Here is an 8225-nt window from a genome sequence, read left to right as displayed (position 1 = left end):
CTACATAGCCTTATTCTCTTCTGTTCCCCCTAGCTGAAATTTATCTTAATGTCTGTCTCTTCCTGTAGACAATGAGCTTTCATTTGTGGGGATCATGTCTACCAGCTCTATTCTTTACTATTCTATACTTTTCCAAGTACCTAGTACAGTGCTCTGCACATAGTAAGCACTAAATTAATACCACCGATTGACTGATTTACAAAGAGACTATTCCCTTTCTTAAGGCTCAGTTTCATCATTGCTAGTGAAGATGGGGAGGGGAGATGGGAAGAAGCAGGCTGGATCATGGTCCTATCCAGATTCATCAAGGGAATTTGTGGGCAACACAAGAAAACTCCAAGGCACCCCCTGAGTGGTACTCTAGCCACCTCCATAGTGCCCATCCACTGACATCCGATTTTTTTGGAGGTAAAAGCTTGGGTCCTGACACTGTGCCTCCCCCACAACCTCGTCCTACCTCCCCTCACCTATCCACTTGACTCCCAGAAAGGAAGAAACCTATGGGCTTTTTATGGGGATTAATGAGGAAGCAAGAGAAAAGTTTCCAAGAAGGTGCTCCTAGACCCAATCTTGGGTGGAAATTATTTTCTACTTTCCCTCCCTCTAGTATAATAATAATGATAACAGTTGTGATATTTGTTAACTGCTGCTGAACACTGTACGAGGTTCTGGGATAAATAAAAGATAACCAGGTCCCACCTGGAGCTCACAGTCTAAGTAGATGAGGGAACAGTTTTGAACTCCCATTTTACAGTTGAGGAAACTGAGGACAGAGAAGTTATGTGACTTGCCTATGTGACATAGCATATAATCCTGGTGGAACCAGGATTGGAACCCAGCTACTCTGACTCCCAGGCCCATGCTCTTTCCACTAGACCAAGCTGCTTCTCCCTACAACCCACTTCTTACAAGAACACAGCCCTCACTATTCTTCATTCTGAGGCAGGTATAAATTAATTGGGGTGAACATGGTCCCTGTCCAGCACTGGGCTGACAGTCTAAGTAGGACTGAATCCCCATTTTACAGTTAATGAAACTGAGGCAAAGAAAGGTTAACTGACATACAACAGGTGAGTGGCATATCTGGGTTTAGATCTGACTCTGAAGCCTGTGCTCTTTCGACTAGACAACAATGCTTCACATCAAAAGGTAGTGAAACGCCTTCGTGTTTGTAAGGGGAGAAAAATGCCTCCGTCCCTTCCCATCCTTACCTCCAGTGATTACTTCCAGACTCACCCCTACCACACTTCTCCCCAGTGCCTCTCAGGGTTTCCAAAATCCCTTTTTAACCAAACATTTTACATTTACTAAAGAAAGACCGTGGAACTGGTAACATCAAGACCAGGGAAACCGAATGACTACTGCCATGAAAGCAAGACATGGTAGGAACTGAGTGTCCACTGAACACTCTCCTCCCCACTGCGCATACTGCTCCACCGTATGATCAGAACTAGAGAGGCTTGTGTCACTTACAAGAGGTGCTCAACGGGAAGATTTTCCCTCCAATCAGATCCTGTCGTGGGGAGGGGAGGGGAATTGGAGAGAAGGACAGGAAGGTGCAATGGACAGTTCCTTTCACCCTCAATTTAGGAGGGGGAGGACAAAACCAGGAGAGTCACCCCACGGTGCCTCTCAATGGAGGAAGTGTAAATATTTAGTTGAGTCAATCAGAGACAAATACTGGGGAGATAGGCAGGCCACGTATTTGGAGAAGACCACTGGCCATCCTGGAGGTGAAAGGTTGCAAGCCATGTGCCTGGTGAAGCAAGTCGTATAGAAAACTAGTACTGGGACCCTGAACAGACACAGAACATAGGAAAAGATTGGAGACTATCCCGGGCAAGGGTTAGGATTCCGTGGAGATTTGGGATCCAGTGACTAGGACTCCAGAAGAGTGAGGTTCCTGCCCCTGAAGGCAAGAAAGAACACTGAAAGGACACATCTGAAGGACTTGGACAAGGTGAGAATGGAACCTGCGATGCCCCAGGAGAGGAAGGGAAAAGATCAGAGGAATGAGACCCCTGGGATGTCCACAGACATGTACAGAGGGTCCTGTGGGGAGATGCGCTTAGAATGGTGCTTGACACATAATAAGTAATTAGTAATTGGTAAGTAATTAACAAATACCATAAAAAGTACTAGATCCAGAGAAAGGCTGTTTGAACTGTATTTGCTCTCATTGGCAACGGAATCAAGAACTGTTAAACAATCTTAAGAGCTCAGATCTTGGTGCCTGTCGGTTGTAAGGGTTGGAGGAAATGCTCCAGCTGCCAGGGAGACACGTGGACCTGGGGAGGTTTGGGAGAGGGGGATAGAACCTCCATGAGCTTTCTGGACCCAGCCCAGGACAGAAATAGTAGATGGATCCCTGATCACTTATAAGTCTTTAGGAAGATGCCAGAGCTTCAGTTGGGGGCTGATAGAAGTGATAGGAGTGCAGGGACTTGGGGGTACACCAAGCAGAATTTCATCAAACCAGCTTTTTCAAGAATGGAAGAATTGTAAATTCTTTAGGAACCAGAGGAAGCTAACGTGGATCTGGGCACTCCCAAAATGACTCAAGGACTAGTCCAGCTGGAGTTTAAGGCTGAGAATCCCCGGTAATGTCATAGAAATATGACTGTAAACCAAATTTTAATTGGAGGAATCAAAACCACAAGAATTTACAGGAAGGCTTTCATTCTTGAAGGAATCATAGATTAGAAAGCTGCAACCAAATATGTACTTCCAGAGGGTAAGCTCGTTGTAGACAGAGAATGTATCGTTTATGACTATATTGTACTCTCCCAAACACTTTGTACAGTGATTTGCACACAGTCAGTGCTCAATAAGTATGATTGAATGAAGGAATGAGAAAGATCAGATGACATCTGGAGGATGTGGTAGGATCAATAGAAGGCCTGAGGAAATTTGGTAGACTTAAACTTGTTAGCAGATGGAGAACAAAGAATCAGAAGAGAGAAGAGCAGCGTGTCCTAGTGGTCTGGTACAGCATGAGCTTGGGAGTCAGAGGGCCTTTAATTCCTCACAAAGCCCCTACAGTATAAGTCAACCAATCAATCATATTTATTGCGTGTTTACTATATGAAGAACACTGTACTAATCGCTTGGAAGAGTACAACATGTTGCCTGCCCATAATGAGCTTACAGTCTAGAACAGGGAGACAGATGTTAATATGAATAAATAAGTCATTTATAATATATACTTTAAATACATGTACATAGGAGCTGTGTAGTTGGGGGTGGGGTGAATATCAAGTGTCCAAAGGTCACAGTGTCAAAGTGCATAGATGATGCAGAAGAGAGAGTGAGCTGGGGAAAGCGAGAGAAAGCTGGCTTAATTAGTAAAGGCCTCTAGGAGAAAATATGACCTTAATAATGCTTGAAGACATGGGAGTGAAGGAGTTCTCCACGGGAATGAGTATAGATGGAGAATAGAAGGAGACCCAGACTGAACCTTAAGGGACCCCCACAGTTAAGGTGTGGGAGGCAGAAGAGGAGCCCGTGAAGGTGACTAAGAATGAATGGACAGTGAGATAAGAGGAGAACCTGGACAGGACAGAGTCAGTGAAAACAAGATTGGATAACGTTTCCAGAAAAAGGGAGTGGTCCACAGTATGAAAGGCAGCTGAGAGGTCAAGGAGGATTAGGATAGGGTAGAGGCCATTGGATGTGGCATAAAGGAGATCATTGGTGTCCTTTGAGAGGGAAGTCTATGTGGCATGAAGAAGACAGAAGCCAGATTGGAGGGGGTCAAAGTCAAAGAAAGAATTGGAGGAGAGGAATTTGAAACAGTGGGTGAAGACAACTCACTCAAGTAGTTTGGAGATGAATGGTAGAAGAGAAATGGGGCAATAACTAGAGGTAGCCATGAGGTCAAGGGAGGGGCTTTTTAAGATAAGGGAGGCATGGGCATGTTTGAAAACAGTGGGGAAGGAGCCATTGGAGAGTGAACAGTTGAAGATGGCTGTTAGGGAGGGAAGAAGGAAGGGGGCGAGAGTTTTGTTAAGGTGTGAAGTCATGGAGCCCAATGTGCATGTGGAGGGGATGGCTTTTGAGAGGAGGAAGGATACCTCTCTTAGAGGAGGGGAGAAGCCCCCGAGAAACTGCAGGGGAAGATGGGATACTTGAAGAAGGAGCCGGGAGATTGGGGCAAGGAGAGGCAGGGGTGATTTTAGGGCGCTCATGCCTGATGGTATCAATTTTCTCAATAAAGTAGGTAACCAGGTCACTGGGGCAAGGGATGGGAGAGGCAGAGGGGCATGGGCCTGAGGAGGGAGTTAAATGACTGGAACAACTGGTAAGGGTGATAGGCATGGGTGTCAATAAGGGTAGAGAAATAGTTTTGCCAGGCAGAGGCGAGGGCAGAGTTGCATGCAAGGATAAACTTAAAGTGGATAAAATCGGCATGATATTTAGATTTATGCAAGCAGCACTCTGTGGCTCAAGGGCAAAAGTGAAGGAAAAAAACTTTGCAGGGGATCCAGGCTTGTGGGTTAGTGGTAAGAGATCGATAAAAAGATAGGAGAGCAAGTGAGTTGAGTACAATAGGGAGGGTGGTGTTGAGACCATCTATTTGGTCACGAAGGGTGAGTAGTTTGGGTGTGGAGGCTAGGTTAGGCATAATGAGTTGAGAAAATTGGAGGGGGTCCACAGATCAGAAGTCTCTGTGGAGGTATAGTACAGATTTACAGGGAGCAGATGTGCGGGAGAGGAGGCAAGTGAGGAAGTTATGGTCAGATAGAGGGATTTCAGATTTGGTGAGGTTTGAGATTGTGTAGTGGTTAGAGGTGATGAGGTTGAGTGTGTGTTCAAGTTTATAAGTGGGTGACGTAGGCTGGAGCAGGAGATCAACGGAGTTGAGGAGTGATAGAAGGCAGGAAGCAGAAGGGTCGTCAGGAACATCAAAATGGATATTGAATTTCCCAAGGATCAAAACGGGCATGGAGAAAGAGAGAAGGAATGTAAGAAAGGGATGAAAATGGTTAAATAAGTTGGAGGTGGGACTTGGTGGGTGGTAGATGACAGCTACTGGAATCTGAAGTGGGTGGTAGAGGCAAATGATATGGGCTTCAAAGGATGGGGAAGGTGGAATGATGTGAAATGGCATTGGGGCACACGAAGGAAGCCAAGACCTACTCCTTTCCCTGTGAGTCTGGGGGAGTGGGAGAATATGAGTCCCCCTCTGGAGGGAGCAGTAGGGGAGACCATGCCGTCTGGGAAGAGCCAGATTTCATTGATGTTAAGGTGGAATAGTGACCAGGACAAGAACAGGTCAATAATGATGGCACCCTTCCCCATGATGGAGTAGAGGTTCAGCAGACCACACTTGGCAGCAGCTGTGGAGGGGATAGTTGGGGAGAGGACAGCTCGAAGGCTGGGGAATGTTTGGATGGGAGTGAGTTTACAGGGGACAGAGTAGGAGGAGGAGAAGGAGGAGGTGTGGCGCTGGAACAGGAGGACTGGTAAGGGGCTTGGGGGGAGTGGGGAGGTGGCACAAGGGGAGGAGAGGGGGGAGGTGGCACAAGGGGAGGGGAGAAGTGGTGGGAGGAGAGGAATGGGATTGGCTGATAGGAGTGGAGGCATTGAATTGTCATGGTAAGGTCGGTGAGGTAAATGACATCAATTACAACTTAATGAACGACAGCAATAACAGCTTAATCCACCGCTACCCAGAGAAGATGGTTGAATTGTTGCTGGTTGGAGGAGGTGGGTGGGCAGCAGTAGCACAATGGTTGGAGATGAGATGTTGCTAGGCTTTACCAGTGATTAGAGCAGGCACCATGCTGCCATGTAGAAATCTGCAAGTAATTGGTTTCTCAGCAGGGATGCTGAGCCTTGCTGAGATCCAAGAGAGTTGTCTGGGCCTCAAGCAGCCCACTATTCATGGTGGCCCACCAAAGAGGGAGTGGGAGGAGAGCAGAGGACATGGATTTCCACCACGCTATTCTCTATTTGGAGTTCATTGTCAGGAATTTCTTTGTGGTACCCCATCGCCTCAGGAAAATCCTAGAGACGAGATTGGACCCTTGGAGGAAATGCCCAAAAATCCACTTAAAATTTCATTCAATCAGTGATACAGCACCTACTGTAGGTGGAGCAGTGAGATAATCAGGTAAGCAGTCAATGGTATTTTTGAGTACTTACTATATGCAAAGCAATGTACTAAGTGCTTGGATGAACACAATACAACGGAATAAGCTAAGCATTTGGAAGAGTTCAATACAGTAAAAGAAAGAGTCCTGGATCTCAAGGATCTTAAAGACTAATGGGGGAGATGCGCAGAAATAAATTATTTCTACTTAGGAGAAGAAAGAAGGCACAAGGGGAAGCCAAGCAAATAACTGAGTGAATGAATGCAAAGAATAAGTAACTTGATACACATACAGTAGTGGTAAGGGTGGTTTGGTGTTCAGAACTGCTAAGGTGAAGAACTTTGACTCCGTGCTTATCGTCATTCCTCTCTAACTACAATCCAATCTACACACTTTGCTCCTCTAATACCAACCTACTCATCATGTTTCGCTCTCTTCTCTTTCACCATTGACCCCTTGCTCACACCCTCCCTGGAACTCCCTTCGCCTTCATGCATGACAGATCACTGATCTCCCCATTTTCAAAGCCCTTCTAAAATTCCATTGCATTTAGTAAGTTTTCCCTGACTAATCTCTCACCTCCCCATCCATTTTTTCTTTGTGTCACCTACACAATTGAATCCAACTCGACTATTCTTAGACATTTTATTCATGTACATATACCACTGCGCCTTTTCTGGAAGGATCAAGACAAAGGTTCATTTACACTTACTCAACCCTGCCAACCATGTCCCTGTTGTGGTGGAGCATACTGAGTGATTAGATGGGCGGGGTGCAGCATATTTTGGAATGCATATGATGGTTTTTTAGATGATTTGGGTCATTTATAAGCTGAAGTGACTGCAGCATAGTTCCATAATGTAGAGAAAAGACTCACTATAAGATTTAATGGCAATCGAAACACAGTCCTGTCAACAAGGGTCAGTAGCAGTTGAAAAACTAGTCCAGGAAACACTAGAATCAGTCGCAATGTTGGGACTCAATCTGTCAAACTCAAAGCTGCTCAATAAATATGCTTGATTGATTGATTGATCGTTCCTGAAAATTATCCTTGATGGTTCTTTGTGTTCATTCCATTTGTCCAGATGCCTGGGAATGGTATGCCACATGCACTGCCAGTCTATATTCAAAATTCAGCTTAACATTTACATAACCTTCCCAAGTGAAAGCAGGCCAAAGTCAGAATCAAGCACCCACGGGATCTCCCACTGGCAAAATATTTCCTTGACCATAATCTCAGCCATGTTGGGGGTCATCGTCTCACAGCATTCGGAAGGCCTTCACCCTTCAGGCAAAATGCAACTACTATGACCAGCTTGAAATGCTTCCCAACCTGTGTCTGGGGCAGGGGTCCCATATGGTCAATTTAAATCCAATCCCAGGGGCCTAACCATTCTCTCCTGCCATCCAGCCCTTTTGCTGAAGCATAGCAAGGATCATGATAGACACTTCCAAACACGACCTCACCTATTGTTTAGCCTCCTTCATTTCTGGCCACCATGCCATGCCACCTCCCCCAGTCATTCGGTTGTATCTTTGGTGGTGGGGTGGTCTTCAGTTTCACTTCTATGTAGCCAATGAACAAGGGAAAACTTCCCCTCCAATGGCACATAAGGGGCCCCAGTGGATTCTACCGAGATCCCACCCTTGTACATAACTCCCTTGGGGGAATCCTCCTCTAGTGCCCAGTCCTGCTGGACAAGGACAAAGGGGAGATCTATTTCTGCCTTACTTTCTCTGAAGCCCACTCCCAGTTCTTTGGATATCAGTCCTGCTTCCAAGCTACCCTTGGTTCAGACTTTGATGTCCTCCCAACTGGCTGGTAACACACCATGCTTCCATACGATTATGGAATCAACAACTAATAATGATAATTATAATATTAATAATTGTGGTATTTGTTGAGCACTTACATGTGCCACAGGTACTGTACTAAACTCTGGGGAGAATACAAGCAGATTGGGTTGGACACAGTCCTTGTCTCATATGGAGCGCACAATCTCAATCCCCATTTTACAGATGAAGTAACTGAGGGCCAGGGGAGTAAAGTGATAAACCCAAGATCACACAGCAGACAAGGGGCAGAGCTGGGGATATGACCCACGACCTTCTGATTCCCAGGCCTGTGCT

This window comes from Tachyglossus aculeatus (assembly GCF_015852505.1).
Source record: "Tachyglossus aculeatus isolate mTacAcu1 chromosome 12 unlocalized genomic scaffold, mTacAcu1.pri SUPER_6_unloc_2, whole genome shotgun sequence".
Taxonomy (NCBI): domain Eukaryota; kingdom Metazoa; phylum Chordata; class Mammalia; order Monotremata; family Tachyglossidae; genus Tachyglossus; species Tachyglossus aculeatus.
This window is presented reverse-complemented; position numbering follows the sequence as displayed.